Consider the following 13,490-nt stretch of genomic DNA (forward strand, 5'->3'; position numbering starts at 1 on the left):
TAACCCCACCTGCTCCCACCTGCTTCTCTTTACATGAGATGATAAACCCTTTTTGTTAAAGAAAAACAAAAAGAAAGAAGCAGCAATCAAGAGTCTTTCTCAATCTCCCACCATGATGTATAGCCATTTATTGCATCTGTGCCCATACACTGTGGTACTAAGGATGAATTACCAGTTACTGCCCTCTTGATTTGAGTCCTTTACCTACTTAAGACATATGGCCCCAGAAAATTCTCCCCTCTATCTACTGAAATATGAGTTTCCCCCTCTACACTAGATTCTCCTTATCAGCATAAAAATATGCTTTTATTTTTGCCATCCTAAAAATGCCTCTCTTTAGTGACTAATAGTGGGTATGCAGTTTCTTTTTTGGGTACTGGAAATGTTCTAAAATGGATTATGGCAATGGTTACACAACACTGAATCTACTAAAAATCATGGGTGTTTGCACTTCAGATGGGTGAACTGAATGTATGTGAAGTATCTCTCAAAAGAGCTATTTTTTGAAAAGAGGATATTGGCAAATATGATACTCTAGATGTTTGAAGTTGGGTAGGGTAGGTCACAATGATATTTTAACTACTTTAATGGACTATCTGAGAACATTTGCAAACTTATTCTATAAAATGATATAAATAGCATCTATTCATTAATAAAAAACATGATTAAAAAGAAAACAAATATAAAAAATAAGTGTATCCATAAAAAAGCCCTCTCTTGACCCTACTCCTCCCTCCAGTTGCTATTTTATTCCTCTTCTTCTCTTTGCACTAAAGTTTACTACTTTTAAAATTGCCTTTACTTTAAACAAATATCTATTTATTGGAGTATAGCTGCTTTGCAATGTTGTGTTAGTTTCTTCCATACAGTAAAGTGAATCAGCTATACATATATACATATCCCCTCATTTTTTTATTTCCTTCCCATTTATGTCAGCACAGAGCACTGAGTAGAGTTCCCTGTGCTGTACAGTAGGTTCTCATTGGTCATCTATTTTATACATAGTATCAATAGTGTATATATGTCAATTCCAATCTCCCAATTCATCCCACCTCCCGTTTCCCTCTTGGTGTCTGTATGATTGTTCTCCTCAATCCTTCCTTTCCTCCACATTCTATTGAACCTATCGCCTCAGTTCAGTTCAGTTCAGTTCAGTCACTGAGTCGTGTCCGACTCTTTGGGACCCCATGAATCGCAGCACGCCAGGCCTCCCTGTCCATCACCAACTCCCGGAGATCACTCAGACTCACGTCCATCGAGTCCGTGATGCCATCCAGCCATCTCATCCTCTGTCATCCCCTTCTCCTCCTGCCCCCAATCCCTCCCAGCATCAGAGTCTTTTCCAATGAGTCAACTCTTCCCATGAGGTGGCCAAAGTACTGGAGTTTCAGCTTTAGCATCATTCCTTCCAAAGAAATCCCAGGGCTGATCTCCTTCAGAATGGACTGGTTGAATCTCCTTGCAGTCCAAGGGACTCTCAAGAATCTTCTCCAACACCACAGTTCAAAAGCATCAGTTCTTCCATGCTCAGCCTTCTTCACAGTCCAACTCTCACATCCATACGTGACTACTGGAAAAACCATAGCCTTGACTAGATGGACCTTTGTTGGCAAAGTAATGTCTCTGCTTTTGAATATGCTATCTAGGTTGGTCATAACTTTTCTTCCAATGAGTAAGCGCCTTTTAATTTCATGGCTGCAGTCACCATCTGCAGTGATTTTGGAGCCCAGAAAAATAAAGCCTGACACTGTTTCCACTGTTTCCTCATCTATTTCCCATGAAGTGATGGGACCGGATGCCATAACACTACAACAAAACTGCTCTTTGGGGTTGCCAGTGACTTCCATGTAGTTAAATTTCATTGTCAGTTCTCAATCCTGATCTTACTTGTCCTGTCAGTCGTATTTGACCCAGTTTACCATCTCCTTCCCTGTCTTCCTTTATCTTAATTATGGCTACAAGAGTACTTATAACAAACCACCCCCAAACTCAGTAGTTTAAAACATTTTTGCTTATTCATCTGTGAATCACATGAGTTTTCTGATCTAGGCATGGCTCAAATGGGCTGGGTGGGCTCCAAGCAGCAAGATAGGTTCAGATCTGTTCCACAAGTCTCTAACCTTTCTTGGACCAGTGTGCTAACTAGGTCATGTTTCTCTCTTGCTGATCATACACTGCAAGAAGGCACGGGCAAACACACGATGCCTCTAAGGTCTAGACTCAGAACTGGCATGGACAACTCCACCATCATTCTGCCAGCCAAAGAAAATCATGCCTTTGAACACCAAATCAGAGAGCTGGTGAATATGCTGTATCTTTAAGGGGAGTATTTACAAAGTAATATGGCAAAAAGCTTGGACACAAGGACACTAAGGCCTCTCATTTGATCAACTGTATAGGGCTTCCGCGATGGCTCAGTGGTAAAGAATCCATCTGCAGTGCAGGAGACGCAGAAGGTGCAGGTTTGATCCCTGGGCCAGGAAGATCACCTGGAGAAGGAAATGGCAACCCACTCCAGTATTCTTGCCTGGAGAATCCCATGGAGCGAGCCTGGTGGGCTACAGTCCGCAGGGTCACAAAGAGTCAGACATGACTGAAGCGACTTCGCACACACATTTCTCCTTGAATCGCTTTCTTCATTGATTTCCAGAATACCCCATCCTATTAATTTTACCCTTACTCCATTGACTGCTTTTCAGCAGTAGAATTGCGATGCCTCGGGGCTCAGTCCTTGGACTTCTCCAGTTTAGTGACTCATCTGGTGATCTCATCTAGTTTTAGGGTTTTAGAAATTGTCTATATGCTGATGACTCCATTGTTTGTATCTTCACTCTGACTTCTCTCAACTCCAGACACACATACCCAACTGTCTAAACTTGTATGCCGAACAGCAAGTTTAAACTTAACAAATCCAAAAACAAACTCCTGATCTTCTCCCTAAATAGGCACCCAGGTAATAAGTGGCAACTCTTTTTATTCCAGATGTTCAGGTAAACCCTTGGCCTCATTCTTACTTTTTCTTGTCACCATCATCTCTTACATTTTAATGGTCTCTTCCACCCTAGAATCTGTTTTCAATACAGCAGCTAGAACAGTGGTCCCCAATGTTTTTGGCACCATGGACCGGATATGCGGGAGACAATTTTTCCCACAGATCAAGTTGTGGGGGAAGTTTTAGGATGATTCAAGCACATTATATTTATTGTGCACTTTATTTCTATAATTATTATATCAGCTCCACCTCAAATCATCAGGTATTAGATCCCGGAGGATGAGGACCCCTGAACTAGAGTAAGCTTTTAGAAATGTAGGTGAGATAAAGCCATTCTTCTGCTCAAAACCTTTGATGCCCCCTATCTCACTTGTGGCTCAGCTGGTAAAGAATCCATCTGCAATGTGGGAGACCTGGGTTCGATCCCTGAGTTGGAAAGATTCCCTAGAGAAAGGAAAGGCTACTGACTCCAGTATTCTGGTCTAGAGAATTCCATGGACTATGTAGATCATAGAGTTGCAAAGTGTTGGACACAACTGAGTGACTTTCACTTCACTATGACTTTATAGTACAATCCAGTCTTCTATTATTCTTTGACCTTATTTCTTTTCACCTCCTCATTCACTCTGCTCCAACTACATGAACTTCATTGGTGTTCCTTGAATAAGCCAACTACTTCCTGTCCCAGGACCTTTGTATCTGTTGTTCCCTTTCCCTGCAACTCTCCTCCTTCAGATACAGCCAGGCTTGCTCCTTTAAATCATGACCCTTATTTTTATCACCCATTTCCCAAGCTGTTTTTTCTGTTTCTTATTTTTTATCACCATCTGACAAACCATAGGTTTTTACCTATTTGCTTATTGTCTATGTCTCCTCGGTGGATATGCAGGTTTCATGAGAACAAGACTTTTTGTTTTCTTCATGGCTATATTCTCAGAATGTAAAACTGTGCCTGGCATTTGGTATGCACACTATAATGGTATTTGATGAATGACCTGATGGATGGATAGATGACATTGAAAAATTTGGTTAACCTGATATTAATAAAATCTGCTTGATTCACTGTGGTTGAGCTTAATGACTGCTAAAACTAACCTGACAGACCTTAAATGTCTCAATAAAAAGTGACTGCCTAATGAGTGTTATTATTAATAGCTTGATGGGTATGATGGAACTACCCAGGAAGTACATATACACAGGGAAAAGAGGGCAAGGATTCCCTTGCTCTTTCTTCACCTATCTGTCTACCTACTTTCTATGTCTCCTTGAAGCACAACCATTTCTTTAAAAACTTTTTCTTTTATTTTAACTAAAAAAAAAAATTTTTTTTTGGTCATGCTGCATGGCTTGTGGGATTCTAGCTCCCTGACTAGGGGTTGAACCCAGGCCCTTGGCAGCGAGTGCATGGAGACCAACCACTGCACGACTAGAGAATTCCCCACAGCCATTTCTTAGAAGCTATTTCCAGTAAAAACACTGGGGCTACAGGGAGTTATTTTACCTTTGAAAAGAACTGGTATCTCTGCAAATCAGGGTCAGATAAAGCTCCAGAAGAGACCTGGGTCTCACAGCGTGGACAGGCATTAATTTAACTCCTGGCATCCAAACAACAGTCTTGGAGTTGTTACACAACGTAGTAGAGGGTAGATGTTAAAAGCCCAGATCCCAGAGCCAAAATGTGTTGCTTCAAATGGTAGCTCCACACTATTAAGTGTCCTGTGACCTTGAGCAAACAACCTAAATTTTCAGTTCTTCCCTGTATCATCTGTGCAATGCCTTTAATAACAGTAGAGTTATTGAGAAGATTGAAGGCTTCCCTGGTGGCTCAGACGGTAAAGAATCTGCCTGCAATGCAGGAGACCTGGGTTTGATCCCTGGGTTGGGACAATCCCTCGAGAAGGGAATGACAACCAACTCCAGTACTCCTGCTTGAAGACTTCCATGGACAGAGGAGCCTGGTGGGCTACAGTCCATGGGGTTGCAAAGAGTCAGACACAACTAAGCGACTGACACACATACACACACACATTGGGAAGACTACATGAATTAATGAAGGCACTTGAGACATAAAGTACTATAGGTGTATATATGATACATAGCAAGTACTGTATAGTGACAGTGGCTGCTGCTTGAAGCTAGGATCTTATTATTTGAGACATGGCATCATCCCCTCCTTGAATGCTCATGCAGGGCTGGGTTATGAGAGAGTCAATTCCTAGGAAGTTTGATAAGAAGTCCAAGAGTCCCTGAAGAGAGATGGGTCTGGGGCTCTCAAGGAGGAGCAAAGGACAAACATCATTTTTTCTCTATATTCCTTAGTCTTAGTCACATAAAATGTTTTTTATTTTAAGCCCAGAACTGATGACTACACAACAAACAACTCAGTTTAAACTCTGTATTAAGGATTGTATAACAACAACGTATCCTTCTTGAGGACAGTTTCTCCTTCCTGAAAACCTTCTGGCTAATCCTGTTATCTTAAAATGTACATTATGGGATTGGGTCTAGTAAGATCTTTACAACCTTGAGACATACTTTTGATTTAGTGTAATAACTAATTTAAAAAGTATATAACTCCCTTGCTAACACTAGGGATGGGGGCATTCTCCGTCCCCCTTCTGATGTCTATGTCAGAAGCTTTCTCAGTCCCTTTTCATTTTAATAAAATCCTGCTATACAAAAGCTCTTGAGTGATCAAACCTGGTCCCTGGTCTGGAAGGTAAATCTTCTTCGGAAATCACGAATTCGACACCATTCTGGGGGATCGTCCAGGATCTTCAGGACAAGGTAAGAACACTCAGAGCTCTAGCCGCTCTGCTTTCTGAATATACATGTTTTCTGCTTTACTCTTTTTCACTTTACTAACTCTCTGGTGTGCTTGTGTGAATGAATGACACACCATGCATGAAACAAGTGATGAGCCCTGCTCTGTGGTTTCGAGGTGCCTCATAATGACTGAAGGCGGCCCCCAAAGGGGGAGTCTTTTCGGGGGTTTATACCAACCTGCCGATGCCAAGAGACACCCATCCTCCCTGCAAGGGGAATGGCCAGGGATGGGCAAAGCGTGTGGACCTAACTTTCCTTTCTCAGTTATCCTTCCCTGGTCTCTTTGACCATTTTGTAATTGTGTGGGGAATTAGAACTACTAACCTAATCTGTCGGATCAAAGACTTTTAAGGGACTTGTGATCCATGCCATTACTGTGTACTTTTACTTAGACCTCAAGCTTGGTAGTCATGGGGAACCCAGACTTGCTGGGAGCACATCTGGGAGCGAGGCAGAACTCTAGCTCCAGGAATGTCTCTCAGGAGAGAGGTCACTCTCTTGGCTGCCTGCCTCAGGGGCCAGCCAAAGTGAGTCTTTGTCATGGCTGTGCCTCCAATTTATGTGGATAGCAGCACTGCTGGTGAACATGAAGTTTTTGAAGACACAGATCGGGAACTGCAGGATCTGGTCAGATTGAAAGTGCAATGGGCTTCTTTTGGTAGTGCTAGCTCTTAGCAGGCCAGAGGAGGCTCTCTGATGGCTTCTGTCTCAACTCCTTAGATATTCTGTCTGTGGTATCTGTGGAAATGAACTGGAAGGACTGGCCCTAGTACCTTGAGGACAAAAATCACTTTTTCCTCGGAGGGCAACCCTTTCACTATCACATATACTGATGTGGCAATGACTCACCGCTTCTACCTGCACTCAGGGCAATACTCAGGAATGTGCATAGGCACAGGAAAGACCAATGCTTCTCCTAGGAGTCCCAGGAAACATTCCAGGAAAGCTATTCTGCTGCACTCGGAGTGACATCAGAGGAGGCGTGAAAATTGAACAAAGGTCTTGGTGGTAAGGAGCTGGAAATCAATCTGGGATGCTATCAGGTCTACCCCTGGTGCATCTCCACCCCACTTAGTGGTAGAACCAGGAGGGACGAGTAAGATGCCTGCATCAGTAAGGGACAGACTAAGACTGACCAAGGAAGGAAAGCTTTGGTGGAGAGTCTGTGTACAACCCCATCTAGAGCAGGAAGAGATGCCTCTGGTGGAAAGAAGCCATGGCGGTGGATGCTGCTTTTTTCCTTCTTACAGATGGGAGCTAACAGTTCCAGAGCCACTTCTTTAAAATGTATTTAAAGAACTGGGACAAGTTTGATCCCAAGAGTTTAAAAAAATACACTCCTGATCTTCTTCTGTGATACTGAATGGCCGCAGTATCCTTTAGAAGATGGGGAATGCTGGCCTGTTGAAAGGTCTGTTAATTACAGTACTGTTTTGCAACTAGACCGGTTCCATAGAGAAATGGGTTTAAGTGCCATATATGTTGGAGAAGGCAGTGGCACCCCACTCCAGTACTCTTGCCTGGAAAATCCCACAGACGGAGGAGCCTGGTAGGCTGCAGTCCATGGGGTCGCTAGGAGTCGGACACGACTGAGTGACTTCACTTTTACTTTTCACTTTCATGCATTGGACAAGGAAACGGCAAGCCACTCCAGTGTTCTTGCCTGGAGAATCCCAGGGACAGGGGAGCCTGGTGGGCTGCCATCTCTGGGGTCGCACAGAGTCAGACACGACTGAGGCGACTTAGCAGCAGCAGCCGCAGCAGCAGCCATGTATGTTGCTCTTTCTCTGCGAGACATGCCAGACTTGTGTCCTAAGGGTACAGATCTGGATGTGAAACCTACAGCTGCCTCCTGTTCTCTTACTTTTCCCCTGTATATGGAGCTCCCGACTGAACAGGTTGAGAATCAGGGCACCCTTCCAGAAGGGATTTCCTCAGTCTCGTTAGAAACTCAAACAGTCCCAAATGTGGCTGAGACTATTCAGAGGATCCAAAAAGTACATAGAATCCTTTATGGGACTAACTTTACTTTATAAGATTACTTGGAGAGATGTAATACATGTCTTGGGACAGACGCTGACTCCTGACTCCAGAGCTTGAGTTTTGGGGGAAGCTACTACTCTTGAGAATTCCTTGGACTGCAAGGAGATCCAACCAGTCCATTCTGAAGGAGATCAGCCCTGGGATTTCTTTGGAAGGAATGATGCTAAAGCTGAAACTCCAGTACTTTGGCCACCTCATGGGAAGAGTTGACTCATTGGAAAAGACTCTGGTGCTGGGAGGGATTGGGGGCAGGAGGAGAAGGGGATGACCGAGGATGAGATGGCTGGATGGCATCACTGACTCGATGGACGTGTCTGAGTGAATTCTGGGAGTTGGTGATGGACAGGGAGGCCTGGCGTGCTGCAATTCACGGGGTAGCAAAGAGTCGGGCACGACTGAGCGACTGAACTGAACTGAACTGAACTACTTTTGGAGATTAATGGCTTAAAGGTAGGCAGAAAGAAGGAACACAAAATAGCCCTCCTCCCTACTGGGAACCAAGAAGTTCCCAAACAGAACTTATTATTCCATAACAGAGCCACTCTGCTGGCTGTATTCTTGAAGGACTCAAGCCAGCGCATACTGACTTTAAACTATGCTAAGTTGGCTGACACAGAACAGGGAGAGAAGGAAACTCCTGGTAAATTCCTAGATAGACGATGGGAGGCTCTCTGAAAGCTTACGGACATTGATCTTGAAATTACAGAGGGAGAAATTATCTTAAAAGATAAAGTTCTCACTCAGTTGGCTCCAGATATCTGCTTAAAATTACAAAAACAGGAGTTTGGACCAAATCAGTCTTTAGAAAAACTGTTGCAGCTGGCTCACATGGTATATTATGATAGGGAATATAAGGAGAAAAATGGGAAAAAAAGAATGAGACAAAAGACTGATGTCCCAACAATGGCTGTTCAGTTCAGTCGCTCAGTCGTGTCTGACTCTTTGTGACCCCATGAATCGCAGCACACCAGGCCTCCCTGTCCATCATCATCTCCCGGAGTCTACTCAAACTCATGTCGATAGAGTAGGTGATGCCATCCAGCCATCTCATCCTCTGTCATCCCCTTCTCCTCCTGCCCCCAATCCCGCCCAGCATCAGAGTCTCTTTCAATGAGTCAACTCTTCCCATGAGGTGGCCAAAGTATTGGAGTTTCAGCTTTAGCATTAGTCCTTCCAATGAACACCAAGGACTGGTCTCCTTTAGGATGGACTGGTTGGATATCCTTGCAGTCCAAGGGACTCTCAAGAGTCTTCTCCAACACCACAGTTCAAAAGCATCAATTCCTCAGCGCTCAGCTTTCTTCACAGTCCAACTCTGACATCCATACATGACCACTGGAAAAACCGTAGCCTTGACTAGACAGACCTTTGTTGGCTTTTGAATAGGCTATCTAAGTTGGTCATAACTTTCCTTCCAAGGAGTAAATGTCTTTTAATTTCATGGCTGCAGTCACCATCTGCAGTGATTTTGGAGCCGCGAAAAATAAAGTCTGACACTGTTTCCACTGTTTCCCCATCTATTTCCCATGAAGTGATGGGACCAGATGCCATGCTCTTTGTTTTCTGAATGTTGAGCTTTAAGCTAACTTTTTCACTCTCCTCTTTCACTTTAATCAAGAGGCTTTTTAGCTCCTCTTCACTTTCTGCCATAAGGGTGGTGTCATCTGCATATCTGAGGTTCTTGATATTTCTCCTGGCAATCTTGATTCCAGCTTGTGCTTCCTCCAGCCCAGCGTTTCTCATGATGTACTCTGCATAGAAGTTAAAAAAGCAGGGTGACAATATACAGCCTTGACGGACTCCTTTTCCTATTTGGAACCAGTTTGTTGTTCCATGTCCAGTTCAAACTGTTGCTTCCTGACCTGCATATAGATTTCTCAAGAGGCCGGTCAGGTGGTCTCGTATTCCCATCTCTGTCAGAATTTTCCACTGTTTATTGTGATCCACACAGTCAAAGGCTTTGGCATAGTCAATAAAGCAGAAGTAGATGTTTTTCCGGAACTGTTTTTCAATGATCCAGCAGATGTTGGCAATTTGATCTCTGGTTCCTCTGCCTTTCTCAGCGATCAATGCAAAGAAATAGAGGAAAACAACAGAATGGGAAAGACTAGAGATCTCTTCAAGAAAATTAGAGATACCAAGGGAACATTTCATGCAAGGTGGGCTTGATAAAGGACAGAAATGGTAGGGACCTAACAGAAGCAGAAGATATTAAGAAGAGGTGGCAAGAATACACAGAAGAACTGTACAGAAACAATCTTCATGACCCAGATAATCACAATGGTGTGAACACTCACCTAGAGCCAGACATCCTGGAATGTGAAGTCAAATGGGCCTTAGAAAGCATCACTACAAACAAAGCTAGTGGGGGTGATGGAATTCCAGTTGAGCTATTTCAAATCCTGCAAGATGATGCTGTGAAAGTGCTGCACTCAATATGCCAGCAAATTTGGAAAACTCAGCAGTGGTCACAGGACTGGAAAGGTCAGTTTTCATTCCAATCCTAAAGAAAGGCAGTGCCAAAGAATGCTCAGACTACCGCACAATTGCACTTATCTCACATGCTAGTAAAGTAATGCTCAAAATTCTCCAAGCCATGCTTCAGCAATATGTGAATCGTGAACTTCCAGATGTTCAAGCTGGTTTTAGAAAAGGCAGAGGAAAAATGGCTGTTATACCTGCTCTGAAACAGCCTGAAAAAAATGCCCAGAGGGACCCAGGTGATAAGGGATGGACTTGTTATTACTGTGGGAAGAAGGGGCATCTCAAGCGGGATTGCCCTCAAGTGTTTAAGCCTCCCCTGGCTCCATGTCCCGTCTGCAAGGACCACACTGGAAAAGAGACTGCCCTCCGAGGTATAGGTACCAGGGGTCAGACTCACAAGGCAAGCAGGACTGAGGGTGCCTGGGGGTCCCCGCACAAACTCCCATCCTAATTACACCTGCAGAACCCCAGGTATTAATAACCATGAGGGGCCAATCTGTCAATTTCTTTTGGACACTGGGGCAACTTTTTCTGGGCTCACTGAAGCCCCTGGTCCATTTTCCTCCTGATCCACTACTGTAACGGGAATGTCAGGACGAGCCAAACGCTATTATTTCAGTCATCCTTCAAGCCGCAACTAGGATTCTGTGCTATTTTCTCGAGTTTCTAATTGTGCCAGAGTCTCCCCACTCCTTCTGGGGAGGGATATACTGAGCAAGGTCCAGGCCTCTGTTTTCATGAATATGGAACCTGCTCTTTTCACTAAAGAAAATGTAAATCCTAGAGTGGGGGCTGATGAAAAAACTGTGGGTTGAGCACAAAATACTGTTCCTGTCATTATCAAGCTCAAAGACCCTCACTTATTTCAAAAGCTGCTGCTGCTAAGTCATGTCAGTCGTGTCTAACTCTGTGTGACCCCATAGACGGCAGCCCACCAGGCTCCCCCGTCCCTGGGATTCTCCAGGCAAGAACACTGGAGTGGGTTGCCATTTCCTTCTCCAATGCATGAAAGTAAAAAGTGAAAGGGAAGTCGCTCAGTCGTGTCTGACTCTTAGCAACCCCATGGACTGTAGCCCACCAGGTTCCTCCGTCCATGGGATTCTCCAGGCAAAGAGTACTGGAGTGGGTCGCCAGTGCCCACTAAAGCCTGAGATTAAGGAAGAGTTAAAATCCATCATTGAAAATTTAAAGGAACGGGGGCTATTAATTCCCTGTAACAGTCCATACAACACTCTTATTGGGTGTGAAAAAAGTCAAATGATAAATGGAGACTTGTTCAAGATATGCAAATAAGTGCCTAATCCTTATACTTTGTCTGAAATTCCTAAACAAGCCAAATATGACTTTAAGACAATTGAGAGGATTCTTAGACATTACAGGCTATTGCCACATTTGGATTCCGAGTTATGGGGAACTTGCCCAGCCTTTATATAAACTTGAGACTCAGTAGGCCCAAACCAACAAACTGGTTTGGTCCCCAGAGACTCAAAAGGCTTTTAAGGCTATTCAAACTTCTCTCCTACAGGCTCCAACTTTGAGCCATCCCACAGGATCAGAGTTTAGTTTGTTACTGAAAAAAGGCTATGGCCACATCGAATAAGGGTAACTGTTACTATTGTTTTACTAATGCCTAAAGCTCATAAGCCTACTAATGGGCAAAATCTTACTGTACTGACTTCTCATGATGTAAGTGGGATCTTAAACTCTAAAGTTCAGAGCAACAATGCTCCACCTTTAAAGCTGCTGTAACTCAAGTGGTGTTGAAAGCTCTAGGAATAGAACATCACTTACACTGTTCCTGGAGACCCCAATCCTCAGGAAAGCTGAAAAGGCTAATGACATTATTAAGAGGCATTTGTGTAAGCTAACTCAGGAAACACAAGACAGTTGGTTTAAAGTTTTACCCATACCTTTAATGAGGGCTTGAACTGCCCCTAAGAAGAAGGGACTGTCGCTATGACAGACTGTTTTTGTGCACAGATATTTTCATAGATCCTGAAGCCTTAGAATTAACTATGTGACTCAGCTTTTAGCTTTTCAACAGACATTACTGGGAGGTTAACTCCTGACCCAGCCTTTGAGTCAAACAAGCTACTATTTGAGCCAGGAGCCAAGATGGGCCTGAGAATCTAGGTGGGCTTGCTTTTGCTGACTCCAAAAGTTATGAGTCTGCCGTTTGACCCTCAAGACAGCAACTTCCTGTCCTGGACTCATTCCTATGGTGCATTCCACAATCGGTCTAATTGCTGGGTCTGCGGAGCACTCCCCTCCTCATCAATTGAAGACTTCCCATGGTGGGTTTCTCTGCTTAAAGGAAAGGACTTTCTTCAACTCTGTGATGACATCTAACAATCCTAAGATGGACTGATGTAACCATGGACATAATGTGACTTTTAATTTTGGTTATGTTTTAACTTGGTTTAATGACTATTTTGCCTTACATCTGTAACTGTGTAATGGGGTTTGTTTCTAACCATCTGAAAGCTTTTAAGTTATAAATGGTTGTTCAAGCTCCTACAAGTGCCACAACTTCCTCCAACTATTACTTGGGGCCCCTGGATCAAAGACCCTCAATATGAGGGTTAGAAGAATATGTTGCCTCAACAATTTAGGGATGATGCCCCTCAACAGAAGGACGTAGTTAAGCAACAAAAATGACGCTCCTTTCCCAAGGCAACATAATTCTCCTAAAAGAAAAGGGGGGAATGAGGGAGTCAGTTCCTAGGCAGGTTGATAAGAAGTTGGGGGACCCCCAAGGAGAGAAGGGTCTGGGGCTCTCAAGGAGGAGATAGTGTTAGTTGCTGAGCCATGTCCAACTCTTTGCAACCCCATGGAATGCAGCCTGCCGGGCTTCTCTGTCCATGGGATTCTCCAGGCAAGAATACTGGAGTGGGTTGCCATTTCCATCTCCAGGGGATCTTCCCAACCTAGGGATTGAACCAGGGTCTCCTGCATTGCAGGCAGATTCTTTACTATCTGAGCCACCAGAGAATCCTCAAGGAGGAAATAGGGGTCTGGAATTCTCAAGGAAGAGGAAAGGACAAACATCTTTTTTTTCCTTCTACATTCCTTAGTCTTAATAACATACAATATTTTTTTCTTTAAGCCCAGAACTGATGATTACACAACAAACAACTCAGTTTAA

The sequence above is a fragment of the Oryx dammah genome, unplaced genomic scaffold, assembly GCF_014754425.2.
Source record: "Oryx dammah isolate SB20612 unplaced genomic scaffold, SCBI_Odam_1.1 HiC_scaffold_7, whole genome shotgun sequence".
In the NCBI taxonomy this organism is placed as follows: Eukaryota; Metazoa; Chordata; class Mammalia; order Artiodactyla; family Bovidae; genus Oryx; species Oryx dammah.